This window comes from Elephas maximus, chromosome 18, assembly GCF_024166365.1.
Source record: "Elephas maximus indicus isolate mEleMax1 chromosome 18, mEleMax1 primary haplotype, whole genome shotgun sequence".
Taxonomy (NCBI): domain Eukaryota; kingdom Metazoa; phylum Chordata; class Mammalia; order Proboscidea; family Elephantidae; genus Elephas; species Elephas maximus.
This window is the reverse complement of record NC_064836.1, coordinates 40,493,167-40,509,882: the sequence shown is the minus strand read 5'-3', so window position 1 is coordinate 40,509,882 and position 16,716 is coordinate 40,493,167. Positions and strand designations below refer to the sequence as shown.

Here is a 16,716-nt window from a genome sequence, read left to right as displayed (position 1 = left end):
TAACACAAAGAAGCATTCTGTCTTCAAAAAAAGCAACCAGAGACAGATTATGGGACAGGTCAGCTGAACAGTTGCCCAGGGATGCAACCTATAAAGGGTGTCAAAACGTCATTGAAAGACAATGGGGTGGAAAACATCTTATTTACCAGAACTGCCCTCCAGGAGAATGTGTTTTGTAGTTGAAGGGGATTCCTTGATATGTCGTTAGTTTTGTTGAGAAGACAAGGGGGACACTTGGGGCAGTGGGGGTGCAGGTGGAAAGGAACCACCACAGGCATGATCTAGTAAAAATGTGGATATCAAGAAAACTTCTGTAGAGGAGAAATGCAGGGCTTTTTTAATTACCCCACCCCACCCCCTTGAGCATGTGGGTATATACACACATACAGTCAGTGGGCTAATAATATCAGGAATTGCCTTGATTGCAGTTCTTTCCCTTCCTTCTTTCATAAAGTACTGAATACTCCTTCATAATCTTAAACTCTATACTCAGCAAATCTTATATATTAAATGATTTTTTTTTTTTAATTATGCCTCTATTTTGGTTCACCTTCAAGTACGACACCATCCTGTCTCCATATACAGACTTAGCAGCTGATAAGAAATATCGTTAAAATGCATGGAAAGTCTTGTCTTTCTTTCTTTTTTTTAATAGTGCTTTAGGTGAAAGTTCACGGGGCGAATTAGTTTCTCATTAAACAGTTAATACACAGATTTGTTTGTGACATTGGTTGCCAACTCCACGATGTGTCAATACTTTTCCCTTCTCCACACTGAGTTCTGTGTTTCCATTTGTCCCATTTTCCTGTCCCTTCCTGCCTTCTTTGCTTTTGCATTGGTATGCCAATTTAGTCTCCTATGCATGATTGAACTATGAAGCACATTCTCACGTTTGTTATTGCTTGCCCTATAGACCGGCCTAATCTTTGGATGAAGGGTGAACCTCAGGAGTGACTTCAATGCTGAGTTAAAAGAGTCCAGGGACCATACTCTTAAAGTTTCTCCAGTCTCTGTCAGATCAGCAAGTCTGGTCTTTTTTCTTTTCTTTTTTTTTTTTGTGAATATGAATTTTGTTTTACAATTTTTTTCCCGCTTTGTCTGGGACCCTGTATTGTGATCCCTGTCAGAGCAGTCAGTGGTGGTCGCTTGACACCATCTAGTTGTTCCGGGCTCAGTCTGGTGAAGGTTGTGTGGTGTATTAGTCTGGTTTTTTGGGCTAGTCTTTCCCTTGTACCTTTGATTTGCTTGGAAAGTCTTGCTTAACGATGGCAACTATGATTTCTTGCAAAATATTTCTATGAGTAGAAACAATATACTGTCTATCATACCAACCAAACCAAACCCAGTGCCATTGAGTCACTTCCAACTCATAGCTACCCTATAGGACCGAGCAGAGCTGCCCCATAGAGTTTCCAAGGAGTGCCTGGCGGATTCGAACTGCCAACCTTTTGGTTAGCAGCCGTAGCACTTAACCACTATGCAACCAGTGTTTCCACTATCTATCATATCACCAGTCATTGTGATGAATCATTTAGGAACAAACTTCATTTAATTCTCATGACCACCACAGGTAGCCCATATACATTAAGAACCAGTATATGAATCCAACCCAAATCTATGTGACATCAGAGTCCCTGACATTCTAAATGTATTTTGGGATATAGCCTTGGGATATTTAGATTTTTTTTTTTTAAACCATAGTTCAACTCTTGACCACCTTGTTGTTGTTACATGAATTGCTATGAGCTGTCTCTGACTCATGGTGACCCTACATACAACAGAACAAAGCACTGCCTGGGACCATGTCATTCTCCTGGTCATCATCATGTTGAATCTATTGTTACCTTTTAATCTATGGGGGCTTATTTTCCAGCTCTATAATGGAAAATGAAGTTGTCAGATTATAAATATGTCTTTAAGATAAATCCATAGAAATTTGAAAATCTAAAATTGAGTGAAGTACTAAAAATAAAAAAAAAAAATTAAATAGGATACATTTTGTGCAAAATATTAAGACACAGAATAATACCTTGGTGTGTATTTACAGTATATATGTAACCTAAAGGCAAAACTCTTGATGGAAAACATGCACACTATCTTGGGGATAGTTTTTACTGCTGGAAGAAAAGAAAGAAGAGAATCACCTGTATGTGGTGTTTGTGTAATACTTCCTTTTTTTTTTTAAGAGAACAATCTGAAGTAAATGAGGCACGACATTTTATCTTAATACTGGGTCATAACTGTGTGTTATATATCCTTTAATTTTATTTATGTTTCATGATTATTTTTAAACAGAATTTTATTTATCATAAATTAAATTACGTTTGAAAACATTAAATATGCTTTAAATCAATTTTTTGTGAAAGCCAAATTGCATGTTCTTGTGCAGTGACTTTGGTTATTCATAAGGTTGTTTGATTCTCCTGTTACTTTCCTTGCCCCTGGCTGCTCATAAAACATATTTTTCTTAGAGGGGTTAGTGTAGAATTAGAGGGGGCTTTAAATTAAAAAAAAAAAAAAAAATTATTAAGTGAATTAAAAGACAGTAAAACATACTTTACTTCATTATCAAATGTTTGTCATTTTCTATCTCAAGAAACTATTGTCTTAGTTATCTAGCACTGCTATAACAGAAATACCTCAAATGGATGGCTTTAACAAATTTATTCTCTCACTGTTTAGGAGGCTAGAAGTCCAAATTCAGGGCGCCAGCTCTCGGGGAGGGCCTTCTCTCTCTGTCAGCTCTTGGGGAAGGTCCTTGTCTCCTTTCAGCATCTGTGGGCACAGCATCCTTTGGAGATCTCCATGTGTCTTGGCATCAGTCTTCCCCTGGGTCTAGGAGGTTCTCAGTTCAGAGACCCTGGTCCAAAGAATGTGCTCCACTCTCGCTCTTCTTTTTTGGTCCCGCTCTTTCTGTTCGCTTTCCTCTCTTTTTATCTCTTGTAAGATAAAAGGTGATTCAGGCCACATTCCTGGAAAACTCCCCTTACATGGGATCAGGGCTGTGACCTGAGTAAGGGCAATGCAGTCCACCCTAATCTTACTCCATTAACACAACAAACATAATGTTATCCTCTGTAACATGACCTAACCCTGCCTCATTAACGACAGGCAGAGGTTAGGGTTTACAACACATTACAAAATGGAGGATAATTGCATAAGATCACAAATTGGAGGATAATTGCATCAGATCACAAAATGGAGGACAGTCACACAATACTGGAAATTATGGCCTAGCCAAGTTGACACATATTTTGGGGGGACACAATATAGTCCATGACAACTATGTTTGATTTGCTTAGTCTGTTTCTGTAGATCCCAACACTATAAAGTTATAGATGCATTTCTGTATAATTTATTCAAGTCAAATATTTTACTTGAAATACCTACCATGAGTAGCAAATAATAAAATATAAAAACATTTGCAAGAAGCTGTCATTTATGCTAACAATTTATTTGCTGAAATCTGAAGTATTACAGTTGTTGTTGTTGTTAGGTGCCATTGAGTAGGTTCCGACCCATAGCAGCCCTATGCACAACGGAACAAAACACTATCCGGTCCCGCAGCATCCTTACGATCATTGTTATGCTTGAGCTCATTGTTGCAGCCACTGTGTCAATCCACCTTTCTGAGGGTCTTCCTCTTTTCTGCTGACCCTGTACTCTGCCAAGTATGATGTCCTTCTCCAGGGACTGATCCCTCCTGACAACATGTCCAAAGTATGTAAGATGCAGTCTTGCCATCCTTGCTTCTAAGGAGCATTCTGGCTGTACCTCTTCTAAGATAGATTTGTTCATTCTTTTGGCAGTCCATGGTATATTTATATTCTTCACCAACACCACAATTCAAAGACATCAACTCTTCTTCAGTCTTCCTTATTCATCAGCTTTCACATGCATATGATGCAATTTAAAATACCATGGCTTGGGTCAGGCACACCTTAGTCTTCAGGTTGACATCTTTGCTCTTCAACACTTTGAAGAGGTCCTTTGCAGCAGATTTACCCAATGCAATGCGTCTTTTCATTTCTTGACTGCTGCTTCCATGGCTGTTGATTGTGGATCCAAGTAGAATGAAATCCTTGACAACTTCAATCTTTTCTCCATTTATCATGATGTTGCTCATTGGTCCAGTTGTGAGGATTTTTGTTTTCTTTATGTTGAGATGAAATCCATACTGAAGGCTGTGGTCTTTGATCTTCACTAATAAGTATTATTACATTAGTAATATATAATTTGCAATAGTTTTATGGGCATTTCTAAGTATTTTGCATGCACAAATTCATTTATTTTTCCTCATAAAACCTTACAACACATTTCCTAGAGACTAAAAATCAGAAGATCTAGAGAGTCAAGTCACTTGTCCAAGGTCATATAGCTAGGAAGTGGCAGATCTGGCAGGTGCACTCTGATGCTGTATCTTTAGAGAAAGGTTCTTGTCTCATTCACTCCTCATCTTTTCTTCGTACTCTGTAAGAATCTATTCCCTAATTAGTTCAACAAATATTTAGTGAATGTGTTCTTGTATCAGGGATTGTTCTTGGAATGGGAGATATGGAAGTGATAAGAATTTTTCATGCCCCAAAATTTAAATAAGGTCTCTCAGATGTGTTTAGAAGCCCAGGTTTTTAAGCTTATCTGAATAACGACTTAGTTGAGTTTGGAGGATTGTAAGCAATCCTGAATAAAAAAACATAAAATGATACAGCTCACAACATTGAGCACATATTTTATGCTTGTGAAGAACTTACTATATTTAATTTTTTTTTTTACAATTTTCTTTTTTTTTCTGAAATTGTGTATGGTGAAAGATAGTTTTACATTTGTATGTTTTTAATGTCCTCAATTAAAAACATACAAATGGACAACCTTATGTATGTCCCCCAAAATATTGTATTTTGTTTCCATTATGTGATTTGGAGCTACAGCTGCTAACCAAACAGTCAGCAGTTTAAATCCACCAGCAACTCCTTGGAAACCCTAGGGGGCAGTTCTCTTCTGTCCTATAGGATCGCTATGAGTTGGAATCTACTCGACGGCAACAGGTTATGTGATTTTACTGGACCATGAACTCGACTCTGACACCCAAAGCTATAAAAGCACTCCTGTCCTATCACAATGTCCTTTAATTCTAGAAAAAAAAAAAAAAGTACGGTATTATTCTGTGATATTTCTCATTTTCCCTTTCTCTATTCTTTTTTCCCATTCACACTACACCATGATGAAAAATATTGTCTGACTTACTCATCTTTGTAAATTGTTTTGCTGCTGGCAGCTCGTTAGCGATAATCTACTTTTAAGAGTGTCAAAATTAAATTGTTTTGCCTACCAAATGTTCCCAGGTCTAGTTAGAATTAGGAAACTGGAAAATCTCAACTTTCATGAAAGTTTTGGTATTTTTAATTTAAATACATAAGTATTGCATGAAATTTACTTAGGTACTGGTTTAGTGAAACGCTTCTGATAATACCTGTGATGTTCAGAACCATGGGCAAGACCTGCTTTGTCAAACTTGTACCCATAGTTGTAAGTGATAAAGTGGAACATCTCAACAAGAGAAAGGAAATAAATATTCAGTAATAATTTGTGCAAGTATAAAATATTTTTGAAGACATTACTTCAGTATATGCTAGAGGCTAAAATTTTGATATCCATACCAAATTGTCATGCAGTTATGAGTGATGGTGAGATCAAATTGGAAATTAGTCATTGCTACAAAACCTCGAAGTAGCATATTGATTTCTACTAAGAACGTTTTTTTAAAGTGCCATGCCAAAAGTACCTGGTTGCCTAACTTTTGCAGCTATACAGCTGATTTAGAAAATGAGGGGGCAATAAATTTAAGAGAACTTTTCATAAAACAGAGCTATGCATGGAACCTCCAAAGTATTGCCTAATAAATTGAACTACTGTAGAATTTATATGACAGTCCTCTCTTTATAATTTAATGGGCAAAGTTCTGACAAAAAAAAAAAAGAACTTACGGGAATATAGGTATCATTATCATGCACTTGCTGGGAAAACAGTATGAAATATTCAATTTTGGAGCAAGTAACCAAAATGAAATTGAATATGAATACCAGAGGATTTGGCCAATTTTAACTATGAGATTATACTATAGCATGAATGCATGTTATTATGAAGTGTTGTTCATGATGTTATTAAGAACTCTATCTCACTTATGAGGGCTTATGTGTAGTTTATAATGGTTTAATCAACTTGAGAACTTATTAAGGGAGCAAAATTTAGGAGAAACTTGTTTAACATGTTGTTTTGTCTCTAAAAATTTGAGAAGTTTATCCACTTAAGTAAATCGCGTATAGAATCATTTTGTGTGACTTGAGGGACGATTATGGTCAGTTATTATTTATGGATATTATATAATTCATACTATGTCCTACCAAAAAGACCTTACATTAATATGTGACTTTTCCAACTACTTGGGAGATAGTTAGGCTAAGATTTCCAAACAACTACTGCCTATCTCTTTAAGAGCCAATCGTAATTTGGGCGTATGTAATTTCCATTTTGCATAAATGTCTTAAATGCATTTATAGGTTTTATGCCTCCATAAACCGTACGCATTGAGCATAAATATACTGTTTGTGAAGATTCCTTTTTTCATTTTAATGAAATTGTATTTTCTTTGTATTTGATTCTGTTTCCCTAAGTGGTTTCAGATTTTTACCTTCTAAGCCAGGACTACCCCTCTTCACATCCACCTCATCCTTATTATTTGCATAGTTTAAAGGTAATTTTAATCCTCCTCTCCTTTGCAGTATAGTGTAGGCTCTGTAACAGTACTTGATTCATAGCTTCATAGGGATCTTTCCGATAGTTGAGAGTACTTGATTCCTGGTCCTCAGGTAATATTGGCATTATGTAAATATAAACCAGTCATGCATATCTGAATTTTTTATTTGACTCAAGTCATGTGTAGTAAATATTTAAAAAGTTTCTAAAAAATAAAATTCATGTAGACACACATTCATTTCTCAATTACCACTAGAAAAGAATCTGAAATGAACAATTTAAGAACACTAAGCATATTAACTTATATTGTTGTCATTAGGTGCCGTTGAGTCAGTTGTGACTCATAGTGACCCTATATGACAGAGAAAAGCTGCCCCATAGGTCTTCCTAGGCTGTAATCTTTAAGGGAGCAGATGGCCAGGTCTTTCTCCCATGGAGCCACTGGGGGGGTTTGAACCACCGACTTTTCCATTAGCAACCAAGTGCTTATCCATGGAACCACCAGGGCTTCTTATATTCTATTAACAGTCCTGATTATAAAATTTCTGAACTAAGTACTTTTGTACCCCTTGTCAGAAAACCCCATTGACTCAGTTCTGACTCATAGGAGTCTATAGGACAGAGAAGAACTGCCCCATAGAGTTTCTAAGGAGTGCCTGGTGGATTTGAACAGCTGGCATTTTGGTTAGCAGCCATAGCTCAGCTCTTAACCGCTAAGCCACCAGGGTTTCCAATTCCTTGTTAGAGGAATTGGTAAATAATTGCCCTGTGCTTGTGGATTATAGCTTGTTTTGCCACTTGATGGCAGTCATATGTTGGTATCAGAAGGGCAGTTTGTTTCTCTTTTGGTGAATGAGATTTAGAAGATTTATAAATATTGTCAATAATTTTAGGCAAATTAAATTTGTTATGGGGAACATAATATCCATTAACAAAACTAATTTTGATATATATATATAAACATGTAGTACTTTTTTTAATGAAACAAACATTAAAAATAAAGATTTTAAAAAGGTTCTAGTTTTTAAAATTATTACCCAGTATAATCTCAAAACTGTTTCAATTTTTGCATGATACACTCTCCAGCAGAGTTGTTAATCCTAAAGTGAACTCATTCTTATGCTATATTTAACCAAGACTTATTAGAATGCATAAGTCTTTCGACATCTTTGATGATAAAATGGTTTTGCCTATGTTGGTTCTCAGAGACTTCAAAGCCACAATATTCTTGATATTCCTGGAATATTAGCTAAAAATTCTTGTGTTTCTACTTTTTCTCTTGATACTAAGAGTTAAGTACTCATCCCAAAATATTAACCAATCGATGGCAGTGGGTTTATCTGGAACTGCCTTCTTCTAGTGTGAATAACTCTGAGATGTATTGTTGGTTTTCTCTTCAACTTCCTTCTAGGCTATGTTTTGATTTCTCCTTCTAGACAGAAAAGATGGAAAAGCTTTGCAAGTTTTTTTTTTTTTTCCTCTGTTCTCTCTCATCATCTATGTAATCCCATGATATATTCCTCACAGTCTGAATGAAAGCTGACTTTAGTTACCATGGAAACACTCCACAGGCAATGCCATTAACAGAGGTGTTCCTACCATTCTTCTATTACCCATAAAGGTCCAATGTTACATTCCTCCTCAATTTAACCTCATTCAAACCCGAGTTCCCTTACTGACTTCCTTTCCTACAAAGTGGTTCAACTTTTTCTATTTTAATAGTCAAAATACATTTTTAACTCCTTGTAATCAATACCAAGCATTTGAATCTAGCAAATTATTTTCTTTCTGTGATTCAGTGCCACAGGACAACATATACCAAAATAGGACAAGGCCCTGAAGGTATCATAGTCAGTGCAGGAGCAAGACAGGCCTCCTATTCTCATGAAACTTACATTCTAACAGGGAAGAAAGTCAGCAAAAAAATAGGAAAATATGGGCAGTTATAGGAAAAATACAGGAAGAAATTACATGATCACACAATTCTTGTTAGATGCTGTTGAATCGTTCTGACTCATAGCGACCCTGTGTAAAACTGAGCGAAACATTGCCCAATCTTGTGCCAATAGAAAGCATCTAACTCAGTTTGGAAGGGGGATCAGGGAAAAACTCACTGTAAGAAATGAAGTCTAATATATATGGGTATATGTATTTGAAATAAATTTAAATCAAAATTTGAATAAACTATTTTTCCTAGACAGTGTTTGAGGCATTGATTCATTCTCAAAGAAGACATTTCTGTGTGAAAATAATCTGTGAAAATAAGATGCTGATTTTCAATTTTATAATAACTTTATTCAGTGCTGATGGTTCTCATTTACACATTATCCATGGTGTAAACCGGATGTGTACTTTTTCCCCCCAGCATTAATGATCTCTTACCTAAGCATTACCTAAGAGGTAACCAATGTCTGGATTTACCAGATCCATACATTCATTATCTTACAGGAAGTGCCCGACCAACAGGTCATTGGTGGTGATACTGTGCTGAGAATAGAAACACATGATGAAAAAATTACTCAGTAGATTCTTTTTCAGATCACGGAGATGTTCAGTAAAAAGTAAATTTCAGCTAGTGGTACTTTTCATTCCATCTTTTGTTCTATATTGTCTATTTCAAGTAATCTTTGAATACTCATCTGGCAAGTCAAATAAGGACATTGATATCAATTATAAGTTAATCTTAGGTAATGATGTGGCAGATATGAAAGCGAAAAAAGATTTAACATGGAGTATATTGTTAACATATTTTGGTAACAAAAATATAAAAATAGTTTGATCTTTTTCCTTTTTTACCAATTAAATTTTTCGTAAGAACCCAATAAAATGTATTTCCATGTTTTATATTTTAATTTTTGCCAAGTAGGAGGTAGTTTGGATTAACACATTTCAAGAACTTTGCAAGGAAGTTCAATATATAGTTTTATTTATTTCTTCTCTGATTGAATATTATCAAAATTATGTATTTTATTTTATATGTGAATTAGCTATTATTGTTAAGAAACACAAATATATTAGGTCTGGTTCACTTTATTATTTCTATTAACTTTGTTAATTTAAATGCATTAATCATGATACTCCAGAAATGTCTAAGTTTATAAACTAAAAATGCTGTGAATACAGGTTGTCAGTTGACTCCGAAATCAATTAGAACAATTTGTGTTGAATGTAAAAGAAAACACAAATAAAACTGGTTTACATAAGGAAAGGAATGAATGGACCCATCTAGCAAAAAAGTATAGACATATGACTAGCTACTGGTGAAGCTTGATCCAGCAGCTCACCTCAGCAGAAAGTTCGCCCCTCCATCTGTCCACTGTTGTTTGCCTAATTCATCCCTACTGTACTTTTTGATTTTAGCTCTAAGGTCAATAAGACCGGTCCACAAGTGAACTAGATCAACTCCTCTTGTTATATGTCCTCATAGCAACCTCTAATGCTTTGTCACCGTATTTATTTGTCATTGTTACTATAATTATTAGTAGTAGTACTACTACTATTGTTATTATTACTGTTATTATCAGTAGTTGTAGGGGTATAGTTATTATTTAGGTTTGTAATTAATGTAGTTATCTACCCCACTAGATGATAAACTCCAGATGGCAGGAACTATGTATTTTCTACCAGTCATTTCATCCCCATCACTGTTAAGTGTCTGACATGTATTAGGCATATACTCTGCACTTATTGAATTAATGAATGACTGAATGAAGTTAAGCACCCATCGCCATTCATAACACATAGAATAACCATCAACATAAATAGCACGAATATTACTTTCTTTTGAATTTTGTTCAGCCTCTTCTGTCACTGTGTCTCTCCCTGCTGCAATTCTACCCTCTGGAAACTTTTCTGACCATCAAAGCAAAAAAAAAAAAAAAAAAATCTCCCCTGTATTTAAAACCCCATGAAATATTATCTCTATTTTTTGATACTCATCATACTAATCAATATATTTTAGTCATTTGAGGATATACGTTATCATCTCTACTAAAGTACAAGATTTGGAAAATAAGTTATGTCATTTGTATTTTAATTCTCTACTGTGGTGAATTCATTGATATTACAGCTATCAATAAATACATTTGAGTTAATAAAGAAATGGAATGAAAGGTGTACTTCCTCTCATTTGCAAGCTTATTTTTATTTTATTTTGTGTTTGCTTTTGTTTATGGATATCTGTTTCCTTGCAAATGTGGAAGAGATTTGTATCTTGATTTGTGAAGTTAATTTTCTGTAAAATGAATGCTTTGCAACATGAAGATACACATTAGGTAGCTTCACAGGTTCTCTTTCTCATAATAGAATCTCAGTAAAATCAGTAGATACATAAGGTCTAAAAAATGAAAGACAGAAAAATAGAGTTAAATTCGTAATTCTGTTTTATCACAATTTTTCTATTACATTTGTATGTTCCAGTGTTTCTCTTTTTTCTTTTCCTTTTTTTTTTTTTAAGGGCCAAACTTGTTAGCTTCAGAATTCTGTTCATTATTTATGTCTCTATCCCTGGTTTCTCTGCCTTCCCAGTCATTAATTATTAATTGATATATAATCCTATTTCTAGAGGCACATGGTTGGTATTTTCAGGAGAATGAACAGAAAGAATACAGCTGTAATGGGCATGACCACCTAATTCTATAATCCTTTCATTAGTCAGGCATCATACTTAGAAGAGCAATTAATCCTGCTGAGAGCCCTGAGGGTACAGCTCCTATTGTCACTGTGGTTTTCAAAATTTTTAAGATTTGATATCGTTACATCTTCTGAGACAAAGTTCTACCTAACTACTAGCTAAAATAAGCTGTGACAGTAGGTAAAATGAAATGTACAACTCTCTGTATATTTAAATATTTCATAGAAAATGATTAATTATAAATATTGGGCCTACTATTTACTCTGCAACATTTCAATGCAGAGGTAAAATTTTCAATCCCTGTATTAATTAAAGCCTTGATTTTCTGTCCTCTGGAAAATATTTAAATGATCTTTTGCTCACCTTACAGCCCAAGCTTAAGGTTATACACAATTTCACTCTCAAGTTGAGAATATATATTTTAAATACTTTTCTCCCTCTCATCAAAGCACGTATTCTCTAGGACAGTAATCAGTCGAAGACTTATTGTTCTTCCATTAATCTGATAATTGTCTTTCAATACATCTTAGTGAAAGGTAAATTCTATTTGCCATAATGAAGACTGTTAATGCAAAGAAGTTGTTAAGCTTCAGTCTTCAAATCATGTAACATAAAAAAAAAGAAAAAAGCATTGCCGTCCAGTTGATTCTGAAACTGTAAACACTATAGCGACCCTGTATCACAGGGTAGAGCTGCCCCATAGTTTCCAAGGAGCACTTGGTAGATTTGAACTGCTGACCTCTTGGTTAGCAGCCGCAGCACTTAACCATTCAGCCAGTGGGTTTCCATCAGGTAACATAGTTACAAAGAAAGTGGAGTTTCTAAAACAATTTTTATATTCAGTGTTACTTGGAACTTTAGGATATTTCTAAATACAAGTTACAGATTACAAAAATATAGGGTATAACCTTTGAAAACTCCCCCATTCCTTTAAAATAATTTATCTAATACATTTTAATCCTTAAAACTAAAAGTCACCTCACCCTGACAAGTTTATAAGATGCATATAATAAATTTTTTTTTTTTTTTTTTACAATAGATGGGTACAATTTACCTTCATTTGCAACAGAAGTTTGCTGTACAACTGGTCATTAGAACAGAAAATAAGAAAACTATTTGGATTTAGTCATTTTGTTTCCTTTAAATGGCACATAAACTTTTATTTTATTTTTAATTTTCTCAGTCAGTGTTCATCTAACACTGTTCATGGAAAGTTTTGCAAACGGCAACACTTGGCCTTTTGATTATGAGGTAGAATATATTTTCTGAACAAAAAGATGGCAGGAAAAGTCCAAACATATTATATATTAAAAGAAGAAAGCATTTCTCATCATGAACATTTCCGTTTTGAGTTGCAAGTTATTTACAAAATAAGGTTGTGTTCCTAATTAAATAAAATGGGAGCGTTTCAATATTTTTTTCCTCATAACTTTGCATTTTCTAACTCTGGCCTATATCAGAGCACTCCTCAAGGGAAAAAAAAAAAAAATAGAATCTTCAGCCGTTTCAGAAACAAAGTTTAGGGCGATACTCTTCCTTGTAAAGACTTGTAATGAGATGGGCATTTTCCCTCAGCACAATCAACTGGAAGTTCCCTGGTTGTTTACCTCAATTTCCTGGGGTTGCAAAGTGGCAGCTCCTCACATACATGTTCTCATACTGATAAAGGCTACCATCGCAGGGCATAATCTCCTCAGAGCAATTCCCTGGGTGGGTCATTACAGCAGATAATGGAAGCATTTTTCATCTCTAGATACAATTGGGCTAAATGAAATTAGATTCCCAGTTTCCTTCATTTGTGAATAGTTCATAATGTCAGCATTTATTGAGCAATAAACGAGGGGTTGACGTTGTACAAAAGAGAGAGAGATACATAGAGTTCCCTCATCTCTTTTAGCTTTTCTTCTAGAATGTTTGTTCTTTAAATTAAACATTTATGCCAACTGTAAACTGAGATGTTGGGTTAGCCCAGCGCTAAAGGGATGGGCGAGGAATTTTTCCCAGAGGCATTTGCGACACATTAAAAAACACAAAACGTTGTGTGGAAAAGGAGAGAGCTTATATCACTGCAGCCCTCTTTAGGCCGTGCTGGGCCAAGGAAACACCTGTAGAAGGAAATTTTAAGAGGGAAGACATGTGGTTGATGGAGGGAACAGTGGGCCCGACGAGTCTGTTACACATAATCTGCGTATAGGGTAAGAATCTTTGCAACCAGCAAAGATTTACTCCATTTAAAGACATTACTAAATATCACTGATGATTGTTTAATGTTTTAATGGTTCAGTGTTAGCATGCTATTAGATAAAAAGTAAAGCTTTCTGTTTTTAAGCATTGAATTTGAAAGAATTGCATTGCCCATCTAATTATTAAGTCCTTCATTATAACTTTTTTAAAATAATTTTTATTGTGCTTTAAGTGAAAGTTTACAAATCAAGTCAGTCTCTCACACAAAAACCCATATGCTACACACTCCTAATTACTCTCCCCCTAATGAGACAGCCCACACTCTCCCTCCACTCTCTCTTTTCGTGTCCATTTTGCCAGCTTCTAACCCTCTCCACCCTCTCATCTCCCCTCCAGGCAGGAGATGCCAACATAGTCTCAAGTGTCCACCTGATCCAAGAAGCTCACTCCTCACCAGTATCCCTCTCCAACCCATTGTCCAATCCAATCCATGTCTGAAGAGTTGGCTTCGGGAATGGTTCCTGTCCTGGGCCAACAGAAGGCCTGGGGGCCATTACCACTGGGGTCCTTCTAGTCTCAGTCAGACCATTAAGTCTGGTCTTATGAGAATTTGGGGTCTGCATCCCACTGCTCTCCTGGTCCCTCAGGTTCTCTGTTGTGTTCCCTGTCAGGGCAGTCATCAGCTGTGGCCAGGGATCATCTAGTTCTTCTGGTCTCAGGCTGATGTAGTCTCTGGTTCATGTGGCCCTTTCTGTCTCTTGGACTCATAATCGCGTTGTGTCCTTGGTGTTCATCATTCTCCTTTGATCCAGGTGGGTTGAGACCAGTTGATGCATGCCCAGACGCCACTCTTCAAAGTGGGATGCAGAATGTTTTGTTAATAGATTTTATTATGCCAATTGACTTAGATGTCCCCTGAAACCATGGTCCCCAGACCCCTGCCCCTGCTATGCTGACCTTCAAAGCATTCAGTTTATTCAGGAAACTTCTTTGCTTTTGGTTTAGTCCAATTGTGCTGACCTCCCCTGTATTGTGTGCTGTCTTTCCCTTGACCTGAAGTAGTTCTTATCTACTATCTAATTACTAAATGCCCCTCTCCCACCCTCCGTCCCTCCCTCCACCTTCTCGTAACCACAAAAGAATGTTTTCTTCTCAGTTTAAACTGTTTCTCAAGTTCTTACAATAGTGGTCTTACACAATATTTGTCCTTTTGCAGCTAATTTCACTCAGCATAATGCCTTCCAGATTCCTCCATGTTATGAAATGTTTCACAGATTCCTCACTGTTCTTTATCTATTCGTAGCATTCCATTGTGTGAATATACCATAATTTTATTTATCCATTCATCCGTTGATGGACACCTTGGTTGCTTCCATCTTTTTGCTATTGTAAACAGTGCAGCAATGAACATGGGTGTGCATATATCTGTTCATGTAAAGGCTCTTATTTCTCTAGGATATTTTCCAAGGAGTGGGGTTGCTGGATCATATGGTAGCTCTATTTCTAGCTTTTTAAGGAAGCGCCAAATTGATTTCCAAAGTGGTTGTACCATTTTACATTCCCACCAGCAGTGTATAAGTATTCCAATCTCTCCACAGCCTTTCCAACAGTTTTTATTTTGTGTTTTTTGGATTAATGCCAGCCTTGTTGGAGTGAGATGGAATCTCATTGTAGTTTTGATCTACATTTCTCTAATGGCTAATGATCGCGAACATTTCCTCATATATCTGTTAGCTACCTGAATGTCTTCTTTACTGAAGTGTCTATTCATATCTTTTGCCCATTTTTTAATTGGGTTATTTGTCTTTTTGCAGTTGAGTTTTTGCAGTATCATGTAGATTTTAGAGATCAGGCGCTGATCAGAAATCTCATAGCTAAAAACTTTTTCCCAGTCTGTGGGTAGTCTTTTTACTGTTTTGGTGAAGTCTTTGGATGACCGTAGGTGTTTGGTTTTTAGGAGCTCCCAGTTATCTAGTTTTTCTTCTACATTCTTTATAATGTTTTGTAAATCGTTTATGCCATGTATTAGGGCTCTAACGTCCCTATTTTTTCTTCTATGATCTTTATCATTTTAGATTTTATATTTAGGTCTTTGATCTGTTTTGAGTTAGTTTTTGTGCATGGAGTGAGGTATGGGTGTTGTTTCATTTTTTTGTAGATGAATATCCAGTTATGCCAGCACCATTTGTTAAAAAGACTGTCTTTTCCCCCATTTAACGGTTTCGGGGCCTTTGTCAAATATCAACTGCTCATATGTGGATGGATTTATGTCTGGATTCTCAATTCTGTTCTATTGGTCCATGTATCTGTTGTTGTACCAGTACCAGGCTGTTATGACTACTGTGGTAGTATAATAGGTTCTAAAATCAGGTAAAGTAAGGCCTCCCACTTTGTTCTTCTTTTTCAGTAATGCCTTACTTATCCAGGGCCTCTTTCCCTTCCATATGAAGTTGGTGATTTGTTTCTCCATCTCATTAAAGAATGTGGTTGGGATTTGGATCGGAATTGCATTACATGTATAGATCGCTTTTGGTAGAATAGACATTTTTATAATGTTAAGCCTTCCTATCCATGAGCAAGGTATGTTCTTCCACTTATGTAAGTCTCTTTTGGTTTCTTGCAGAAGTGTACTGTAGTTTTCTTAGTATAAGTCTTTTACATCCCTGGTAAGATTTATTCCTAAGTATTTTATCTTCTTGGGGGCTACTGTAAATGGCATTGCTTTGGTGATTTCCTCTTCGATGTTCTTTTTGGTGGTGTAGAGGAATCCAACTGATTTTTTGTATGTTTTTTTATCTTGTATCCTGATACTCTGCTGAACTCTTCTATTAGTCTCAGTAGTTTTCTGGAGGATTCCTTAGGATTTTCTGTGTATAAGATCATGTCATCTGCAAATAGAGATACTTTGACTTCTTCCTTGCCAATCTGAATGCCCTTTATTTCTTTATATAGACTAATTGCTCTGGCTGGGACTTCCAACACAATGTTGAATAAGAGTGGTGATAAAGGGCATCCTTGTCTAGTTCCCGATCTCAATGGGAATGTTTTCAGGCTCTCTCCATTTAGGGTGATGTTGGCTGTTGGCTTTGTATAAATTCCCTTTATTATGTTGAGGAATTTTCCTTCTATTCCTATTTTGCTGAGAG

General features: G+C 35.9%; 1 protein-coding gene across 2 annotated transcripts in view; it reads left to right on the top strand.

Annotated features, from left to right (window-relative positions):
* Window positions 1-16,716, top strand: part of NCAM2 (neural cell adhesion molecule 2) — a 553,783-nt gene that overhangs the window by 233,323 nt on the left and 303,744 nt on the right. The gene's annotated exons all lie outside the window — the stretch shown is intronic.